Source organism: Spermophilus citellus, assembly GCF_964194105.1.
Source record: "Spermophilus citellus genome assembly, chromosome: 5".
NCBI classification, from domain to species: Eukaryota; Metazoa; Chordata; class Mammalia; order Rodentia; family Sciuridae; genus Spermophilus; species Spermophilus citellus.
In genome coordinates, this window is record NC_138186.1 from 84,186,495 (window position 1) to 84,195,592 (window position 9,098).

General features: G+C 42.5%; 1 pseudogene across 1 annotated transcript; it reads right to left on the reverse strand.

The window, feature by feature from the left end:
* Positions 1 to 2,633: 2,633 nt before the first annotated feature.
* LOC308648745 (histone deacetylase 1-like) lies at positions 2,634 to 4,112 on the reverse strand (annotated as a pseudogene). The gene has a single exon. The product of its transcript is annotated as a histone deacetylase 1-like (transcript).
* Between the last annotated feature and the right edge of the window lie 4,986 nt (positions 4,113 to 9,098).

A 9,098-nucleotide genomic window follows, 5' to 3' on the forward strand; every position in this document is an offset into this window, starting at 1 on the left:
AGAACTCAAATCTTAGAGATAAAGTGATTACAACTTTAAACCAGCCTTTATAGAAACTTTAAAGGCACGTAATAGTTTCTATTGCAATCCTACTTGCTGAACATACAGTTCTGTGAAAACTATAAAGATGTGCTGGGGATGTAGTTCAGTGATAGAGCACTTGCCAGGCATATACATAATCTGGGTTCCATCTGCAGCATAAAACAATAACAACAACAACACCATGTCTGTGATCTCAGCTACTCATGATGCTGAGGCAGGAGAATCACATGTTTGAAGCTAGCCTGGGCAATTTAGGGAGTCCCTATCTCAAAATAAATAATAAAAGCTCAGTGATAAGGTGCCCTCTAGGTTCTATTCCCAGTACTACATTAACAAATAAATAAACGAAGCAGAACCTGGAACCTTTGTTTGTTTGTTTATAAGTACTAGGATTGAATCCAGAGGTTCAACTGAGTTACATCACCAGCCCTTTTATATTTTATTTTAGTTCACAGCCTCTCTAAGTTTCCCAGGCTGGCCTTGAATTTGTGAACCTCTTGCCTCAGCTCCCTGAGTAGCTGGAATGACAGACATGCACCACCACATCAGGCAAGATCTCTTTTAAACATACTCAAATAGATCTTATTATGTTTCCCTAAGCAACAGAATTGAATGTGTTTAATCATTATATGTTTATTTTAGGATATATCAAAGTTTTTCTTTTTCTTTTTTTTTTTTTTTAGTACTAGGGATTGAACCCAGGAGTGCTTTACCACTGAGCTATATCTCCAGCCCTTTTTTAATTTTTTTCTTTTGAGACAGGGTCTCCCTAAACTGCTTAGGGCCTCCCTAAATTGCTGAGGCTAGTTTGGAACTGATGATTCTTCTGCTTCAGGCTCCCAAGTAGAGTTGCAGGTATTACAGGTATCAGATATGAGCTATCACACCTGGCTATACCAAATCTTTTGTTAAAACACAAAACAAAACTTTTCAAGAAAGCACTGGGTATGGTGAGGTACACCTATAATCCCAGGCTGAAGCAGGAAGGTCACCAGGCAGCCTCAGCCCTGAATTTTCTTTTTCTTTTTCTTTTTTTTAAGAGAGAGAGAGAGAGAGGGAGGGAGGAGAGAGAATTTTAATATTTATTTTTTAGTTTTCGGCAGACACAACATCTTTGTCTGTATGTGGTGCTGAGGATCAAACCGGACCGCACGCATGCCAGGCGAGTGGGCTACCACTTGAGCCACATCCCCAGCCCCGGCCCTGAGTTTTCAATCCCCAGTGGGGAAAAAAAAAAGTGTTCTTTGACCATAATCCTAGATGCAAAAAGAAAAAAAGAAGAAGAATTAATGCAACATATGTGAAGCAGTAGCCAACCATTTTCAGTACCATATATAAACTCTAAAGTTCTGTGGTATAGAATAAGTGCCATTGGCCCTGGGCATGTTGATACACATCTGTAATCCCAGCAGTTTTAGAGATTGAGGCAGGAGGATTGCAAGCTCAAGGCCAGCCTGGGCAATTTAGTCAGACTGTTGCAGAAAGCTTGGTCCTTGTCCCCAGTGCCAATCCTATAATGAGAACATGTTTTTTTTTAAAAAAAGGAAAAAGTTTATTGCTTTGCTAGCAAAAGAGAAACACAGTGGACTCCTGTTCCAAAGGCTGTGATTCTGCCCATCAGCAGGAACAGGGGGCTCAGAGAAAATTAGATTAGGGAGGAGAGATTAGAAAGGAAATTAAGGAAAAGAAGATCAAAGAGGAGGAAAGATTAGGGGAAAGATTAGAGAAAAGAAGATCAAGAAGATCAGGGAGAAGAAGGTTGGGAAAAGAAAAAAAATATGTAATTTTCAAAGCCACAAGGGATGTAGTCAAAGCATCAAGTGAACCCTGTTATAAAACCTTGTCTCAAAATAAAAAAATAAAATGAACTGGTAATATAGCTCAGTGGTAGAGTACCTCTATGTTCAATCCCCAGTAAAAAACAAAACAAATTTTTAAAAAATCACAATGAGTTACTGTGATCCACTAGCTTATATCATGAAGAACATGAACTTCATATAATGGTTTGAGTTTGAACAGACTTTTCAAGGTGAGAAAAAATTGGGAAAATTATGTATTGTGGGTTTTTTTTATAGAAATTTACCATTTTATTACAAAGTCTCACAAAAATGAAAATAGTTTCTTAGAAAGGAAGCTAGACTACCAACCTTCACCTGTGGAACTGGGGGGAAGACAGGGCAGTGGGAGTTTCTTGGCTCTCTTGAGGTCAGTGGGAAGGTAAGAAAACAACCGATGGCTGATGTTAGGAGTCTGAAAAGTACAGGGGGTCGCTGAAGACCCACCCATCCCTTCTAGAACACTTGGTAAGGGCACCTTTCCAAAGCTACTAAACAGACCCTTGTCATTTTAGGATTTTTCTTATGGTTACATCCTTTTCACCCAGATCTGCACTGTAGATGGTTCAAAAGACTTAAAGAGGGATGGGGAACAAGGCAACTGCTGGAAGTTTCCTCAACACAGCTGCCTTGGGATCAGGGCCCTGGTTCCTATCTAGTCCCTGGGGACATTTACAGTTAATATATTTTATATAAATATACAGAGAAATAGAAAATATAAAAATCTGAGGGATTGGAGGAAAAAGGTGGGGAACTTGGCCAGAAGCCAAAGCTGGAGAAGTCTGCTCAGGCCAACTTGACCTCCTCTTTAACCCCTTTGGCTTCTGGCTTCTCCTCCTTGGTTTTCTCCTCTTCTGTGACTTCTTTCTTCTCCTCTGGGTCTTTCTCTTTTTCATCCTCTGTTTTGACTCTCTTGGCTTTTTTGAAGTTGGAAGAGTTTTTGCGGCCACCCTCTCCTTCCTCATCCGAGTCAGAGAATTCTTCCTCACAGGCAATTCGTTTGTCAGAGGAACAGATGGAGATTCGCTTGTCAGGGTCTTCTTCGTCCTCATCACCACTCTCCTCTGGGATGGCATCCTCGGGAATGGCCTGCACTTGGACCCCAGGTGAATGGGGCAGCATTCTCAGGTTCTCAAAGAGCCGCTGTTTTATCTTCTCCAGGTACTCATTCGTGTTCTGGTTAGTCATGTTGGAAGGACTGATGTGAAGCTTGAAATCTGGTCCAAAGCACTCGAAGTAGTCATTGTATGGAAGCTCATTGGGGATCTCTGTGTCCACAGCCACAGCTGTTTCGTATGTCCAGCACCGGGCCACATTACGAATGGTGTAACCACCTCCTCCCAGCATCAGCATAGGCAGGCTGAAGCTCTTGACAAATTCCACACACTTGGCATGCCCTTTGATGGTCAGATTGAAGCAACCTAACCGATCCCCAGACAGGGAATCTGAGCCACATTGTAAGACCACCGCACTAGGCTGGAACATCTCCATTACTTTGGACATGACCGGCTTGAAAATGGCCTCATAGGACTCGTCATCAATCCCATCTCAGAGTGGGTAGTTAACAGCATAATACTTGCCTTTGCCAGCCCCAATATCCCATAGGTCCCCAGTTCCTGGGAAGTACTCTCCATATTTATGAAAGGACACAGTCATGACCCGGTCTGTGGTATAGAAGGCCTCTTCCACGCCATCGCCATGGTGAATATCAATGTCCATATACAGCACCCTCTGGTGATACTTTAGAAGTTCCAGGATGGCCAAGACGATTATCATTGACGTAACAGAAGCCTGATGTCTCGGACTTCTTTGCATGGTGCAGGCCCCCAGCCCAATTCACAGCGATGTCTGTCTGCTGCTTATTAAGTTTCACGGCACTTTCGACAGAGCCACCAGTAGACAACTGACAGAACTCAAACAGGCCATCGAATACTGGACAGTCCTCACCAACATTGAATCTCTGCATCTGCTTGCTATACTCAGACATGTTATCTGGACGAATGGAGCGCAAGAATTTGATGTAGTCATCACTGTGGTACTTGGTCATCTCCTCAGCATTGGCTTTGTGAGAGCGATAAATTTCCATTTTTCGGTAGAGACCATAGTTGAGCAGCAAATTGTGAGTCATGTGGATTCGGTGAGGCTTCGCTGGGTGGCCTTGTCCATAATATTATTTCCAACATCCCCGTCATAGTAGTAACAGACTTTCCTCCTGGTGCCCTGAGTCTGCACCATCTTGCTGCCTCCTGTCCCCTGTATTGTGTTTTAAATATGAAATCAGTGCCAGCAAGAAACACATTTATTTAAAACTTTAAAACTTTATTATTTTTTCTTTTTCTTTCCATTGTCATTATTGTTCTTCTTCTTCCTCCTCCTCCTCCTCCTTTTTTTTTTTTAATAGGGGATTGATCCCAGAGCCTTATGCAAGTGTTTTTCAACTGACCCACATCCCCAGCTCATTTTTATTTTTTATTTTGGGACAATCTTTCTAAGTTGCCCAGGCTAGCCTTCAACTTGTGATCCTCTTGCCTCAACCTCTTGAGTAGCTGGAATCACAGACATGTGCTCTCACACCCAGCAAAATTTTTCTTAAACTGTATATTAGTACATGACCTCTTAAATTGCTTCCTATGTTTTTAAATGCTTCAAAATTAAATTCAGAAAAAAAGTAAATGTATTTATACATTTTCTTCCCCGGGAAATAAAAGCACTGGGAATTTGACAGGTTTATTTATTAATTTACTAAATATTTGTTTAGCATCTACTATAAACCAGATAAGGTTTTAAGTGGTGAATAAAAGAAATATGCTGTACTGATTATAACATTTTTAGGGTCTAGCTTTGTAGCTCAGTGGTAGAGACTTGCCAGACATTTGCAAAGTTCTGGGCTTGATCCCCAGCATGGGGGGGAAAAATCACAGGGAGCTCACTAATAGACAAATAATTTTAAATGCTTCAGAGGAAAAGAACAGGTTGAAGTGCTAGCAATTAGGGTGGTCACAGGCATGTTGAGGGAAGTCTCTGGAAATGAAATGCTTTGTTGAAAAGAGTAAGTCAGATTGTTCTGTGTGCTTATTTAATGATATGTAGGATGTATATAAATGATATATTAAATAGCCTACATATCTAATTAATTAATTTATTTTTGAAATTGGTTTATGTAATTGTGATGGCTGACAAGCCTGAAAATTGCTAGGGCAGGCCAGTAGGCTGGAATTCTTGGGCAGGAGATGATGCTGTATCGTTTTGTTTATTTTTGTACCAGGGATTGAACCCAGGAATGCTTAACCACTGAGCAACATTCCCAGGCCTATTGCATATTGTATTTGGAGATGGGGTCTCCCTGTGTTGCTTAGCACCTTGCTGTTGCTGAAGTTGGCTTCAAATTCACAATCCTCCTGCCTCAGCCTCCTGAGCGGCTGAGATTACAGCTTTATGCCACTGTGCCCGGCCCTTTATTTATTTTGAGATACGGTTTTTTACTAAGTTGCTTAGGACCTCACTAAATTGCTGAGGCTGGCCTCGAAGTTTGATACTCCTGCCTCAGTCTCTCCAGTGCCTGGGATAAACAGGCATGAGCCACCACGCCCAATTTGATACTATAGTTCTGAGGCAGAATTTCACCTTCTAGGAAATCTGTTTTTCCTTAAAACTCTTCAAATGATTGAATGAAGCCCAGCTAGATTATTGAGGGTAATCTCCATTACATAAATTGATAGTACATGTTAGTTACATCTACAAAATATCTTCATAGCAGGATTTTGATTAGTGTTTGATTAAATAACTGAGTTCTGTCCAGGCGCCATGGCACACTCACGTAATTCCAGCGATGTGGGGAAACTGAGGCAGGAATATGGCAAGTCCAACATCAGCAACTAAGTGAAATCCTAGCTCAAACTAAAAAGAAGTGGGAATGTAGCTCAGTGGTAAAGTGCCCCGAGTTCAATCTCCAATACAAAAAAAAAAAAATGTGGGTGTGGCTTATTAAAATTAACATTAAAAAAAAAAAACATTTTCTTGAAAAGAAATGCCCAGATGGCCAGGAATACGCTCCTCCTGCCTCAGCTTCTAGAGTACCTGAAGATCGTAGGCATGCGCCACCGGCCCAGTTGCGACTTGCCAAAATCACCTAGGAGCCAGGAAACATGGTCTTACTTAGTGGAGGCTGAAAACAGAAAAGGAAAGGTCTCCAGGCATTCCTGAAAAGCAACAGTAACCCTCCCACAGAAGTCACTAACCCCGGAGGAGTTGCCTTTTTCTGAAAAAAAAAAAAAAAAAATCCTGAATAGAACAAAGGATTAAGAAAAGGCGAATTTGCTCCCCGCGCAGCTCCCGGGTACTGGCAAATTGAACCCAGGGGTATCACTTAGCTACATCCCCAACCCTTTTTATTTATTTATTTTGCGACAGGGTCTCATTAAAATGCCCAGGCTGGACAGGAATACGATCCTCCTGCCTCAGCCTCTAGAGTACCTGAAGATTGTAGGCCCAGTTGCGACTTGAGCTACGGTGTCCGTTTTTTTCCTGCCTTTAGACTTTGGAGCCCGGATTTCTCAGTCCTTGGGACTCAGATTGGATCACACCACCAGCTTTCCTGGTTCTCCATTTTACAAAGTACAGCTCATTTATGAGCTGGGCCTGCTGCTTCTTCTCGGGGTCCAGAATTTGCCCTTGCAACAGGATTTCGGTCAGTTTCTCCAAGTGCGGCTTGTGGTGTTTTTGTGTGCCTGGTTGAGAGTTCGTGGTCATGAAGGTGGACGCTGGAGGGGAAGACCCTGGCAAATTTTTGTACGGGGATTGGGGGAAGGGTAGAGGGACTGGGCAGTTTTGGCCAAGGGTGGGCTGCATCAGAACATTAAAGACCATTTCCATTCTCTATGGGTAGGGGAAACACTACCGCATTTCCCAAAAGCTCCTCTTATTTTGTGCTCGGGGTTGAATTCCGAGTGTCATGCATGCTAATCAACTGAACTACATCGGTTCAGTAAACGGGTCACAGACCATCCTGGCCAATTCTGACCCGGAGTTCAAGAAAGGGAAAGGAACCAAAGAAATCGCCTTGCAGCAGGCAAAAAGCCGGGCTCACCTTCTGAGATCGAAAAGGTGGAGTGGAAATGTCGCAATTGGGCGGATTAGTCTGCAATCAACCCACTCTGGTTACACCCGAGGCAAAAGTACCAGAGAGTGGAAATTTTTCTGCGTGCTTACTGAAACAAAACACAGCCTCTGGGGGCTCTTACATCAAAATTGGCTGTGAACTCTTAATCCTTTTTGGTGCTGGGCCGTGGTGAGGGGGTGGGACCCAGTGAGCGAAGCAAGGTGGTTGAAGGATCTGAAAATCCTACAGTCGCCAGGATCTGGGATAAGAGATTCTACCGCTTTTTCTAGCAAACGGTTTTGCTATCATAGATCTGGGGTGGGGGTGGGGGGTAAATAGATTTTGCTTTATTTTGTGAAAATTATAAAATATAGAAGAGTACAAATATTCGTATTACCTGGAATTAACGTTTTTTATACTGTTTCTCACTGCTCCTGGCACTTCAGGAAAACAGTAACAAAATGTCATTTACTCATCCTTTTCCCCAGCCCAAGGAATTACCCGATTCAATTAAAAACAAAATGAATCTGGGCGTGGTGTCTCACGCCTGTAATCCCATAGAGAGGAGAGAGACTGAGGCTGGTGAATTGCAAATTCAAAAGCCAGCATTTTAGTGAAACCCGGTTTCAAAATTAAAAAATAGAAAAGCTTGGGGATGTGGTTCAGGGGTTAAGCACTCCTAGGTTCAAACCCCAAAACAAAAAAAGAAAAAGAAAAAAGAAAGATGAAGTTGATTTTTTTTGTTTGTTTGTTTTGTTTGTTTGTTTGTTTTTTTAGGGGGAGATGGGGGATGTACCGGGGATTGAACTCACGGGCACTGGGGCACTGGACCACAGAGCCACATCCTCAGCCAGCCCTATTTTGTATTTTAAATAGAGACAGGGTCTCACAGAGTTGCTTAGCACCCTCTCTAGCTCTGGGATTACAGTACAGTGCATCCCTAGCCCCATTACTTTGAGATAGGATCTCGCTAAATTGTCCAGGCTGGCCTCAAATTTGCAAACCTCCTGCCTCCGCCTTGGGAGTTGCTGGGATTACAGAATTGCGCTACTTGCCATGGTCTCAAACTAGGACTTTTGTGTTTGGGGGAGTGATGGTGGATGATGGTACCAGGGATTGAACTCAGGAGCGCTTGACCATTGAGTTCTGCGCTCTCATAACAGCCTTTTTTTTTTTTTTTTTTTTTTTAAGGTTGAGACAAGTTTCGCTAAATTGCCTATGGCCATGTTACATTGCTGAAGCTGGCTTTGAACTTGCGATCCTTTTGCCTTCGCCTCCTGAGCCACTGGGATTACGGGCGGTAGCCACTGTGCTTGGCTTCAAGACAATAATTTTTAAACTGTGGGTCATTAAATACATTTTTTAAAAATTAGGGCCAGTTTTAAAAACAAAGGTTTTTGTCATAAGTGTTAGATTTTATAATGTTATTATTTTAAAAATAGATTTAAATATATGAAAGCAGTGGTTACATAGCAAGGATACTTTCCCAACCTTTTGTTTCAAGAGTTTTATTGTTTTTCTAGGGAATGAACCCAGAGGGAACTACCATTGAACTACATCCCCAATCCTTATTTGTTTGCCTCATTTTTGAGGCAGAGTCTGCTAAATTGCCCAGGCTGACATTGAACTTGCGACCCTCCTGCTATGGCCTCCTTTGTCACTGGGATTATAAGTGTACACCGCTTTTATCCAGCCTTGTTTCCAAGTTTATTTTGTTTTGTTTTTTCTAGTGCTGGGGATTGAACCCAGGGCCACTGTAACTATTTTGAGACACAGTCTGGCTAAGTAGCCCAGGCTGTGTCTCAAACTTGCTGTCCTCTTGCCATAGCCACCCTAAATCCGCTGGGATTATAATCTTATAATTATAATTTTATAATTCCAAGGGGTTTTGTTGTTGTTGTTTTGTACCAGCGATCGAACTCAGGGGCACTCAACCACTGAGCCACATCCTCATCCCTATTTTGTATTTTATTTAGAGACAGGGTCCCACTGAGTTGTTTAGCGCCTCGTCCTTGCTGAGACTGGCTTTGAACACGCGATCCTCCTGTCTCAGCCCCTTGAGCTGCTGGGATTAGGGGTGTGCACCACCATGCCCGGTCCGTGATTAGCTTTTTGAGGCACGA